The 12,690-nt window shown below is 50.9% G+C and overlaps 3 non-coding genes and 1 pseudogene across 3 annotated transcripts; all 4 read right to left on the bottom strand.

Moving 5' to 3' along the window:
- Positions 1–81: 81 nt before the first annotated feature.
- Positions 82–286, bottom strand: LOC142253008 (U2 spliceosomal RNA; annotated as a pseudogene).
- Positions 287–8,000: 7,714 nt separating this feature from the next.
- LOC142252499 (U2 spliceosomal RNA) lies at positions 8,001–8,191 on the bottom strand. Its single transcript, XR_012725874.1, has one exon. It is a non-coding gene; the product is annotated as a U2 spliceosomal RNA (small nuclear RNA).
- A 1,381-nt stretch (positions 8,192–9,572) lies between these two features.
- LOC142252498 (U2 spliceosomal RNA) lies at positions 9,573–9,763 on the bottom strand. Its single transcript, XR_012725873.1, has one exon. It is a non-coding gene; the product is annotated as a U2 spliceosomal RNA (small nuclear RNA).
- Positions 9,764–11,142: 1,379 nt separating this feature from the next.
- LOC142252497 (U2 spliceosomal RNA) lies at positions 11,143–11,333 on the bottom strand. The gene has a single exon (XR_012725872.1). It is a non-coding gene; the product is annotated as a U2 spliceosomal RNA (small nuclear RNA).
- Positions 11,334–12,690: the final 1,357 nt, after the last annotated feature.

Genomic DNA, 12,690 nt, shown 5'->3' with positions numbered 1-12,690 from the left:
ACGTATGCTTTCTTCCAATTCATTAAATCGGGCTAATATGAATCAGGTGAATTGAGTTCTGCTTTTGGAAACTGGGTTAAGAAGGGGTGCACCGGTCCTGGAGGTACTGCAATACCAGGTCAATGCGTGGAGTGGACAGAGCAAGCTCTTTTTCCATCTCCCTGTTCTAAAAATCCATTTAATATATGGTCCCCAGATAGGGGACGTATCAGATATTAAACTGATAAGAACAGATTTTTTGATTTAACAGCATCTTTATTATCATGCACTACTCACAAAAAGGTAACAAACCGTGTACAGTGCCGCAGCCCCGTACACACAGAAATATACAATCATTCTTACATAGCCATAGAGTACGACGCACTAAACTATACATCACGCTCCTATGCTATCCATAACACTCAAGCTGAAAGAAAAAGTTAGACAATAAATATAACGACGAACCGGCGATTGGGGGGTGGGGGTAGGGGAAAAGGGGGATAGGGTGGGGAAATCACAGGCCCGAAGCTTTATTGAAAGACGCACATAACGGGAAAAGGAGGGAGGGGGCATTGAAGAGGTTTAAACCTCCTCCTCGGCGCTGTCGTCCGGACTGTCCATGATGGAATAGTCTCTGAGCAGGCTGTGGATCAGCCTGCGGCAATCCTGGATAGACATCCTCTCCCTCTTCAAGATGAGCCGGTTCCTGGCGACCCAAATAGCGTCCTTAAAGCAGTTCATAAGGCGCCAAGCCTCCTGGATGGCTCCAACGGTGTGAGTCCCAGGGAAGAGTCCATAAAGTACGGAATGGTATGATAGGCTCCCTCTGGGGACGGAGTTCCTCAGGTCATCCTCCAGGGCAACCAACAGGCGCTGTGCAAAACGGCAGTCCCAAAAGGCGTGCAGCGATGTTTCCTCCACGAAGGGGCACCTTGGGCAGTACCGGGTTTTGCACAGGTTCCGGGCGTGCATGAATGACCGGACGGGCAGTCCGCCCTGTATCGCCATCCATGACAAGTCCTTGTGCCCGTTGGTCAATCCAGCCGATGACACGTTTGTCCAAACAGTCTCCAGTGTGTCGTGATGAAGTCCTGGAATGTTCTCCATTTCGTCCTTGGCTCTGATGAGTTTGTGGATAGTCTTTGGCTTCCACAAATCAGGCTTGAGTCCCTCCAGTTGGTGTTCCCTCACAAACCGAACCACGTCTCCGTAGAACCATGGCGTCGTCCAGTTGTAGGGGAAGGAGCTGTCCCACTTGTCCCAGCCTAACCGTCTCCAAAGGGGGAGCAGGAAGAAGCGAGACATGGACCCACCCGCGGAACCTCTCTTGACTCGCAGAGTTCGGCGAACGCAGTCACATACGAAGGAGGATCGCAGGAGGGTGGGGATATCGGGTACGCCCTTCCCACCCTTGCGAGGATCCTTGTACATGATGCTCCGCTTTACTCTGTCCATCTTGGATCCCCAGACAAAACGAAACACCGTCCTGGTAATGGCCCTGCACACGGTGGCAAGGGGGGGCCAGGCCTGGGCCGTGTACTGCAGCACGGGCAGTACCTCGTTACGCAGGACCAGTGCTTTGCCCTCACAGGTGAGGCGTCTGAGGCTCCACAGACCGATCCGTTGGGTGATCTTGGTCAAGCGTTCCTCCCAGGACTTGAGGGCTGCTCCTTCCTTCCCGAACCAGACTCCAAGAACCTTGATGAAATCCGGCTGGATGCTGAAAGGGAAGGGGGCGGAAGAGGCCGGCTGCCAGTCCCTGAAGAGCATGGCTTCCGACTTCCCGCAGTTGACTTTGGCTCCCGAAGCCCGTCCGAAGGTCTCACAGGTCTGGACGAGGGTGTCGACTGAGCGCCGGTCCGCGCAGAAGACGGTCACGTTGTCCATGTAGATCGAGCACTTGACCTCGAAGCGTTCTGGTCCTGGTGCGGTGATCCCTCTGATCTCTCCATTCCGCCGGATAGCCTCTGCAAAGAGTTCTATAACACAAACAAAAAGAAGAGGTGACAGAGGACAGCCTTGTCTGACCCCTGAGAGGACCGGGAAGGGGTCAGTCTTCCAGCCGTTTACCAACACCGAGCTGTGAATATCAAAATACATTAGTTGGACATACAAGCAAAACATGTTACCCAAACCTAACCTGTGCAGAGCTTTGCCCAGGAACTCATGGGAAACACGGTCGAAGGCCTTTTCCTGATCCAACGAGATCAGGGCTGCGTGCACCCGGCGGGCTTTGATGTACTCGACCGTGTCCCGCATGAGAGCCAGGCTGTCTGCGATGCGACGTCCGGGGATGCCGCAGGTCTGATCCGGGTGGATGATCCGTCCGATAACAGTCTTCAATCTCGTTGCCATCGTCTTGGCCAGGATCTTGTAGTCGACGTTCAGAAGGGTGATGGGACGCCAATTCTTCAGGTCGCACCTCTCTCCTTTACGCTTGTACAGGATCGTGACCATTCCTTCCCTCAGAGATGGAGGCATTCTGCCCTCCACCACCATCTCCTCATACATCCCTAACAGGTCCGGACAGATTAGGTCTCCCAGCGCTACATAGAGCTATGCTGGGAGGCCGTCACTGCCCGGTGTCCTGCCAGAACTAAAGGATTTGGCGGCCGAGAGCAGCTCGTCCACCGTCAGAGGAACATCCATGGCCGCCGCGTCTGCAGGGTCAAGATGGTTAGTGATACCTGACAGGAACTTATCGGCGGCCTCGGGGTCAGTAGTCTTGCGGGCGTAGAGTTCGCTGTAGAAGTCGCTGACGACCTTCATCACGTTCTCTTTCCCGCGTCGCATGCTTCCACTCTCGTCTCGTAGTTCATTCATGGGCGTGTGACCGGCGTGGAGTTTCCTGAAAAAGAACGAGTTACATTTCTCACCCTTCTCCAGGTTCTCCACTTTGGAACGGAAGACAATTCGCTTGGACTCCTCCTCGAAGTGCCTTTTCAGGCTCCTCTTAGTCTCCTCCAGCTCCTCTCTCACGTCCCAGCCGCATCGAAGAAGGTCCTGCAGGGAACGCAGCTCACGCTGGAGTCTCCTGAAGTCCCTCCTCTTCAGACACGCCTGTTGTTGACTCTTTGCCTGAAAGAAGAAACGGAACTCGAGTTTAACGTATTCCCACCAGTCAGAAACAGACCGGAAGCCCGCCTTGTAGGCCCGCCACGTGGAGTAGGCAGCTCTAAGCTCCTCCAGAATCTCACCCTTTTCCAGCAGAGAGCAGTTCAGCTTCCAGGAGCCCGGGCCAATGGGGAAGCCATGGCCCAGCACACCTTGAAAGTGAATGGCTCTGTGGTCAGAGAAGAAGCAGGGGACCATCGAGTGCCCACTCCGCCCAACCGCCCGAGAGGTAAACACAAAGTCAATCCTGGAACGCAGCGAGCCATCGGATCGGCACCATGAATAGTTCACGGATCCGTGTCCGATGGAGCCAACAACGTCCACAAGAGAGGCTTCGGTCACCATCTCAATGAGCAGTTTGGATGTGACGTCCAACTTGGCAGCCGTTCCAGAACTGCGTCCATCCTCCTCAATCGGGCAGTTGAAATCCCCGGCCATCACTACCGTCCTGGCGGTAGCGAGCTGAGGGCGCAGGGCTTGGAGGAGCTCCAGTCGATCGCTCTTCACAGGAGAAGCATACACATTGATGAACCTGACAGGTTCTCCCGCCCAGGTGCCATCCACGAGCAGTAACCTGCCGCAGACGATTTCCTGAACAGAGTCCAATGTGAAGGCGCTTCCCCTGATCAGCACGGCGACCCCCGCGGACCTACAGTCGCCTCCGCCGGACCAGTAGGATGGGCCATGGGTCCACTCCCTGGCCAGATGGTTGAAGGACCTAGAGGAGGGAAGGGAGCATTCCTGCAGGAAAAATACATCACTAGACTGAGTGTTAAGGAACGCAAAAATTGTCTGACGTCGGAACTTGTCTCTGATGCTCCTAACATTAATGGAAAAGATGTTAATGTTAGCAGTCATTGGAGGAAAGAGAAAGTTAGCGCAGGCGGTGTGCCTTAGTTACCACTCCGGTCGGGCGGTTCTTCCTCTTTGGCACCTGCTGGTAAGGGTATCTCCAGCAGACCCTCTTCTTCTAGCTGATCGAGCAGGGATGGTGCCTCAGTGGCTTCCGACTCCTCCATTTCTTCTTCGGCCACAAGGGACTCCACCATCTGCTCCAACACGTCCGGTTCTGGGAGGAGGCCATCCTCCTCTTCCTGGGGTGGATTGGGATCCACAATGAACAGCTTGGAAGGTTCTGCGACAGGACTATCTTCCACCTTCCTTTTCCTTTGGCCTGTACCTGAGGAGACAAGAGCTGGAAAATCCTCCTCGGTGAAAAGTGCAAGAGTGCTGAGGTCCTCTGCTCTCATGGTCTGGGGAGGGAGAGTGGGCTTTGGGGGGGGGTGAGGAGACCAACTGAGGAGTAGGGAAATGAGGTGGAGGTAGTGGAATCCTCAGTAGGGTTGGCCGGGGGGGAGGGGTTTGGACAGGGGTGACAGGGGGGGGGACCAGGGAGGGGGCAACAGTTTTCTTACCCTTTTTCCTGGACTCCGTGGCTGCTGGGGCATCGGCTGGAGCCACGGTCGCCGGGTTCTTGGCCGCCTTGTCCTTGGCCTCTGTGGCCTTGGTCGTAGCTGCCTTGGTCGACGAAGCTGTGACTACCCGATACTGGGTCACCGCGGCAACCCTTGCCCAGGATTTCTCCCGCTGTGGGCAGTCCTTGTAAAGGTGGTCCGCCTGTCCACATAGGTTGCAAGTCTTCTTCTTTGGGCAGTCCTTGGAGCTGTGTCCCGTCACCCGGCAAACCCTGCAGGCGTCCTCCTTGCAGGTCTTCATCGAATGCCCTTTCCCGCCACATTTCCTGCAGTTGTGTGGCATGTCCGGGTAGTAGATGAGACCAAAGGAGTTTCCCAGAGAGAATGTCGGGGGCAGGTGCTGGAGACCATCCTCGGATGCTGGTTCCCTGTAGAGTCGAACGGTTACTGACCACTTACCCGTCCAGAATCCGTTGCCATTAAGGATGTGGGATGGCTCCCTCACCACTGTGCAGAGACGTCCCAGGAACGTGGAGATGTCTCTTCCTGGGGTGTGCGGGTTCCGCATGGAGACCGTGATCCTCTTCTCATCCCTCTGTATAGGACAGGATCCTAAAAAAGAATGAAAAGGGGAGTCCGGCATCGCTGCGTTCATCGCCTCCCAGTATCTCCTGCAGGCATTCACCGTGGCAAAGGTTACCAGAAAAATACCAGTCATGAAGGTCTGGACACTCAGGGTTTCCGCCCTGGAGAAGCCCTGATCCAGAATCATCTTCTTGCAGAACACGTCGCTGGACATGTCCGGCAACCTACCATCCACCGCCTTTAGCTTCAGGGCGACCGTCTGCCGCATCCAAGGCTCCAGGGTTGGAGCCTTTTCAGGCGGCGTCCGGGCTCCCTCCAGCTGGCTGGCGTCGGAGGTAGGGGCCTCTTGGGCCGAAGAAGCCTCTGGATGAGCCTTCCTGGAGGTCCCTGGGTCCTGAGCCTTCTTGGCTGCCTTCTCTGGCTTGCTTGCCATGGCTGGTTCCTGCTTGAGTTCCCGGAGCTGGATCTTGGATTCTTCTCCGGGTGTCTTCTCCCGCTGTGTTCCTCCTCGAAGTTCCTCTGGTCTCCCCAAGTCTTCTCCGAGCCTTCGTCTTCTTGCTTCTTTCTGCCAAACTCTTCTTCCGTCCGATCTCCCTCTTCCGGTCTCGGCTGGGCTTCGGAGCTCGTCTCCCTGATCGTATCTCGTCAAGTGTAGCTAGCTCAGTTTGTTCTGATAAGAACAGATTTTTTGATTTAATGAAGCTTTCCAAAGCACCACAAAAAATGCATGACCGAAGTCACACCAAAAACAGTGCAAAGGCTAGGATTCGTGTGGACCCCACCGTGAGGAGAGGGTCCCCAAAAATCAACCCCGTCCCTCCGAGCCAGAAGGCCACAGCAAGGGTCAGGGATCTTCGGTGCTCCCCCAAGCCGAAGCATGGTTGAGCCTTGTCGTTGCTCCCAGCGTCCACCCAGGCATCTTACCCAAGTGGAGTAGAGAGCTACTAGTTGTTGGTTTCGCAGCCGAAACTGCCCGGACCGTCAACCGGTGTTGGTTTCTCAGCCCAAGGCTAACCGGACCTCCAACCGGGTGTTGGTTTCTCAGCCGAAGCTGACCCAGACCTCCAACCGGGTGTTGGTTTCTCAGCCGAAGCTGACCCAGACCTCCAACCGGGTGTTGGTTTCTCAGCCCAAAGCTGACCAGACCTCCGACCGGGATTATAAAAATTTCCCTTCCTAGCCAGAAGGCCGGGATAGGGTAATATGCTCAAAAAGTATGAAAAGGCAAGGTACGGTGTGCTACAGAGCCCAAGGCTTGCCGGGGTCCCAAGCCAGCAAGCTCAGACTCACTCCAGGGTCGTCAGTCCTGGGGCACGTTGTACCATAGCCCCCCACACTTACTCAGTCTAATAGCCTCGATCCTGGTAGGGCCATGTTTTCCTCTAGATGAATACACTATCCACCCAGAGTACTAGCAAGCGCAACCTTCCAGTGTGCATTGTATCATTGTACTAAGGTGGCCTGGAGCTTAAACCACCTCTTCGAACAACACTACACTTGATCTTAGCCAAAAGGCCGAGAAGCGATAACCAGAATTGGTTTGGGCCTCGAGTGGCACCCTGGCCTATGCCGGACACATCTTAGGGAGAGAGAGCGAGAGGGAGACAAACCCACGCCTACACAAGACATTTTGTCACCCAAGCCAACCCTTGAAAAGGCTGCTTTGCAGAGCAAAAACAAGAAGAATGGTGCGTTTTGCAGCCGCCGCCCACTGCAATGAATCTGAATAACTCCTCCTTTTGGGCGCAAGCAACTCCCCTCCCCCTTGCAGTCTTTTCAATTCATGATACAAAAAGACGGACAGGACAGGTTGCCTGACTTTCCGTCACTGCCACCCTTTGCCATCCTCACCCGTAGAAAGCCCTTTCATCATCCCCAAACCCTAATCTTTTCCCTTCCCTTCCCAGCCCCAAACCCTGCCCTCTGTACCCATCTCACCACCCGCATCCCTTCTCCTATCATCCCCCTACCACCCGAGAAAAAAAAAAAAAAAAAGCTTGCCCCCTCCTTCCACTAGCCCACCTCCCACCCAAAGAGAAACTTCTGCTGCGCAGCTAGCTTTCTAGGCAGCAGCGCTATTGTGATGTCAGCGGGGGGCATTGTGACAAGCCGCCAGTGTTCCGTCTCTTCATGTTGTGCACTGTTCAAACGGAAAATACATCAACAGGCAGACTACAGAAAAGCTTACTAACAAAGGTTAGAGGGGGGCTTTCTCAGAGGGCTTTTTACAGTTTGTCTATTCCCAATTAGCCGTTTAAGTGTACTTAATGAAAGTAGTAATTCTTTCATAGGCCGCCCATTCTTAGTATTTGACGTTCCTTATATTGCGGTATCAGGCTGCGCAGCAGGTTGCAAAACATTCATCACCCATGACTGTCCCCAATTGGGTTCAGAAGCTAAATGTCTATCATGACCTCTCTTTTAGAATGTCCAAGAGCAAGCAAACTCTTCCTCCAGGTGAGGGAGCCAACAGCCCACTCAAGACATCATCATTGCTCAAAGAAAACCCCAAAAACCAATGCATGATAGGAATAAACAGGTAACTTTCTTTGGAGTGGAAGCGGAGAGATCGCACCAGATGCCAATTCTAGATCTTATCACACCTGTGGTCACTGCAGCAGCAGGTGAATCCACTTTGTCCAAAAGGGATCTATTCCATTCAATTGCAAATGATCTAGATAAGACAGAGAACAAGATACTGCAGCACGGGACATAGTCGAATTGGTCAGGTTGAGTGGTGATGAGTTTGCTATTTGGATGAATAAAGAAAGTAAAAAGTGTGAAAGATAAAAAACAAAAGGAGGAAGTATTGAGGTGCATATGAAGACGTATGCTTTCTTCCAATTCATTAAATCGGGCTAATATGAATCAGGTGAATTGAGTTCTGCTTTTGGAAACTGGGTTAAGAAGGGGTGCACCGGTCCTGGAGGTACTGCAATACCAGGTCAATGCGTGGAGTGGACAGAGCAAGCTCTTTTTCCATCTCCCTGTTCTAAAAATCCATTTAATATATGGTCCCCAGATAGGGGACGTATCAGATATTAAACTGATAAGAACAGATACTACACTTGATCTTAGCCAAAAGGCCGAGAAGCGATAACCAGAATTGGTTTGGGCCTCGAGTGGCACCCTGGCCTATGCCAGACACATCTTAGGGAGAGAGAGCGAGAGGGAGACAAACCCACGCCTACACAAGACATTTTGTCACCCAAGCCAACCCTTGAAAAGGCTGCTTTGCAGAGCAAAAACAAGAAGAATGGTGCGTTTTGCAGCCGCCGCCCACTGCAATGAATCTGAATAACTCCTCCTTTTGGGCGCAAGCAACTCCCCTCCCCCTTGCAGTCTTTTCAATTCATGATACAAAAAGACGGACAGGACAGGTTGCCTGACTTTCCGTCACTGCCACCCTTTGCCATCCTTACCCGTAGAAAGCCCTTTCATCATCCCCAAACCCTAATCTTTTCCCTTCCCTTCCCAGCCCCAAACCCTGCCCTCTGTACCCATCTCACCACCCGCATCCCTTCTCCTATCATCCCCCTACCACCCGAGAAAAAAAAAAAAAAAAAAGCTTGCCCCCTCCTTCCACTAGCCCACCTCCCACCCAAAGAGAAACTTCTGCTGCGCAGCTAGCTTTCTAGGCAGCAGCGCTATTGTGATGTCAGCGGGGGGCATTGTGACAAGCCGCCAGTGTTCCGTCTCTTCATGTTGTGCACTGTTCAAACGGAAAATACATCAACAGGCAGACTACAGAAAAGCTTACTAACAAAGGTTAGAGGGGGGCTTTCTCAGAGGGCTTTTTACAGTTTGTCTATTCCCAATTAGCCGTTTAAGTGTACTTAATGAAAGTAGTAATTCTTTCATAGGCCGCCCATTCTTAGTATTTGACGTTCCTTATATTGCGGTATCAGGCTGCGCAGCAGGTTGCAAAACATTCATCACCCATGACTGTCCCCAATTGGGTTCAGAAGCTAAATGTCTATCATGACCTCTCTTTTAGAATGTCCAAGAGCAAGCAAACTCTTCCTCCAGGTGAGGGAGCCAACAGCCCACTCAAGACATCATCATTGCTCAAAGAAAACCCCAAAAACCAATGCATGATAGGAATAAACAGGTAACTTTCTTTGGAGTGGAAGCGGAGAGATCGCACCAGATGCCAATTCTAGATCTTATCACACCTGTGGTCACTGCAGCAGCAGGTGAATCCACTTTGTCCAAAAGGGATCTATTCCATTCAATTGCAAATGATCTAGATAAGACAGAGAACAAGATACTGCAGCACGGGACATAGTCGAGTTGGTCAGGTTGAGTGGTGATGAGTTTGCTATTTGGATGAATAAAGAAAGTAAAAAGTGTGAAAGATAAAAAACAAAAGGAGGAAGTATTGAGGTGCATATGAAGACGTATGCTTTCTTCCAATTCATTAAATCGGGCTAATATGAATCAGGTGAATTGAGTTCTGCTTTTGGAAACTGGGTTAAGAAGGGGTGCACCGGTCCTGGAGGTACTGCAATACCAGGTCAATGCGTGGAGTGGACAGAGCAAGCTCTTTTTCCATCTCCCTGTTCTAAAAATCCATTTAATATATGGTCCCCAGATAGGGGACGTATCAGATATTAAACTGATAAGAACAGATACTACACTTGATCTTAGCCAAAAGGCCGAGAAGCGATAACCAGAATTGGTTTGGGCCTCGAGTGGCACCCTGGCCTATGCCGGACACATCTTAGGGAGAGAGAGCGAGAGGGAGACAAACCCACGCCTACACAAGACATTTTGTCACCCAAGCCAACCCTTGAAAAGGCTGCTTTGCAGAGCAAAAACAAGAAGAATGGTGCGTTTTGCAGCCGCCGCCCACTGCAATGAATCTGAATAACTCCTCCTTTTGGGCGCAAGCAACTCCCCTCCCCCTTGCAGTCTTTTCAATTCATGATACAAAAAGACGGACAGGACAGGTTGCCTGACTTTCCGTCACTGCCACCCTTTGCCATCCTTACCCGTAGAAAGCCCTTTCATCATCCCCAAACCCTAATCTTTTCCCTTCCCTTCCCAGCCCCAAACCCTGCCCTCTGTACCCATCTCACCACCCGCATCCCTTCTCCTATCATCCCCCTACCACCCGAGAAAAAAAAAAAAAAAAAGCTTGCCCCCTCCTTCCACTAGCCCACCTCCCACCCAAAGAGAAACTTCTGCTGCGCAGCTAGCTTTCTAGGCAGCAGCGCTATTGTGATGTCAGCGGGGGGCATTGTGACAAGCCGCCAGTGTTCCGTCTCTTCATGTTGTGCACTGTTCAAACGGAAAATACATCAACAGGCAGACTACAGAAAAGCTTACTAACAAAGGTTAGAGGGGGGCTTTCTCAGAGGGCTTTTACAGTTTGTCTATTCCCAATTAGCCGTTTAAGTGTACTTAATGAAAGTAGTAATTCTTTCATAGGCCGCCCATTCTTAGTATTTGACGTTCCTTATATTGCGGTATCAGGCTGCGCAGCAGGTTGCAAAACATTCATCACCCATGACTGTCCCCAATTGGGTTCAGAAGCTAAATGTCTATCATGACCTCTCTTTTAGAATGTCCAAGAGCAAGCAAACTCTTCCTCCAGGTGAGGGAGCCAACAGCCCACTCAAGACATCATCATTGCTCAAAGAAAACCCCAAAAACCAATGCATGATAGGAATAAACAGGTAACTTTCTTTGGAGTGGAAGCGGAGAGATCGCACCAGATGCCAATTCTAGATCTTATCACACCTGTGGTCACTGCAGCAGCAGGTGAATCCACTTTGTCCAAAAGGGATCTATTCCATTCAATTGCAAATGATCTAGATAAGACAGAGAACAAGATACTGCAGCACGGGACATAGTCGAGTTGGTCAGGTTGAGTGGTGATGAGTTTGCTATTTGGATGAATAAAGAAAGTAAAAAGTGTGAAAGATAAAAAACAAAAGGAGGAAGTATTGAGGTGCATATGAAGACGTATGCTTTCTTCCAATTCATTAAATCGGGCTAATATGAATCAGGTGAATTGAGTTCTGCTTTTGGAAACTGGGTTAAGAAGGGGTGCACCGGTCCTGGAGGTACTGCAATACCAGGTCAATGCGTGGAGTGGACAGAGCAAGCTCTTTTTCCATCTCCCTGTTCTAAAAATCCATTTAATATATGGTCCCCAGATAGGGGACGTATCAGATATTAAACTGATAAGAACAGATACTACACTTGATCTTAGCCAAAAGGCCGAGAAGCGATAACCAGAATTGGTTTGGGCCTCGAGTGGCACCCTGGCCTATGCCGGACACATCTTAGGGAGAGAGAGCGAGAGGGAGACAAACCCACGCCTACACAAGACATTTTGTCACCCAAGCCAACCCTTGAAAAGGCTGCTTTGCAGAGCAAAAACAAGAAGAATGGTGCGTTTTGCAGCCGCCGCCCACTGCAATGAATCTGAATAACTCCTCCTTTTGGGCGCAAGCAACTCCCCTCCCCCTTGCAGTCTTTTCAATTCATGATACAAAAAGACGGACAGGACAGGTTGCCTGACTTTCCATCACTGCCACCCTTTGCCATCCTTACCCGTAGAAAGCCCTTTCATCATCCCCAAACCCTAATCTTTTCCCTTCCCTTCCCAGCCCCAAACCCTGCCCTCTGTACCCATCTCACCACCCGCATCCCTTCTCCTATCATCCCCCTACCACCCGAGAAAAAAAAAAAAAAAAAAGCTTGCCCCCTCCTTCCACTAGCCCACCTCCCACCCAAAGAGAAACTTCTGCTGCGCAGCTAGCTTTCTAGGCAGCAGCGCTATTGTGATGTCAGCGGGGGGCATTGTGACAAGCCGCCAGTGTTCCGTCTCTTCATGTTGTGCACTGTTCAAACGGAAAATACATCAACAGGCAGACTACAGAAAAGCTTACTAACAAAGGTTAGAGGGGGGCTTTCTCAGAGGGCTTTTTACAGTTTGTCTATTCCCAATTAGCCGTTTAAGTGTACTTAATGAAAGTAGTAATTCTTTCATAGGCCGCCCATTCTTAGTATTTGACGTTCCTTATATTGCGGTATCAGGCTGCGCAGCAGGTTGCAAAACATTCATCACCCATGACTGTCCCCAATTGGGTTCAGAAGCTAAATGTCTATCATGACCTCTCTTTTAGAATGTCCAAGAGCAAGCAAACTCTTCCTCCGGGTGAGGGAGCCAACAGCCCACTCAAGACATCATCATTGCTCAAAGAAAACCCCAAAAACCAATGCATGATAGGAATAAACAGGTAACTTTCTTTGGAGTGGAAGCGGAGAGATCGCACCAGATGCCAATTCTAGATCTTATCACACCTGTGGTCACTGCAGCAGCAGGTGAATCCACTTTGTCCAAAAGGGATCTATTCCATTCAATTGCAAATGATCTAGATAAGACAGAGAACAAGATACTGCAGCACGGGACATAGTCGAGTTGGTCAGGTTGAGTGGTGATGAGTTTGCTATTTGGATGAATAAAGAAAGTAAAAAGTGTGAAAGATAAAAAACAAAAGGAGGAAGTATTGAGGTGCATATGAAGACGTATGCTTTCTTCCAATTCATTAAATCGGGCTAATATGAATCAGGTGAATTGAGT

Source organism: Anomaloglossus baeobatrachus, chromosome 9 (assembly GCF_048569485.1).
Source record: "Anomaloglossus baeobatrachus isolate aAnoBae1 chromosome 9, aAnoBae1.hap1, whole genome shotgun sequence".
In the NCBI taxonomy this organism is placed as follows: Eukaryota; Metazoa; Chordata; class Amphibia; order Anura; family Aromobatidae; genus Anomaloglossus; species Anomaloglossus baeobatrachus.
This window is presented reverse-complemented; position numbering and strand designations above follow the sequence as displayed.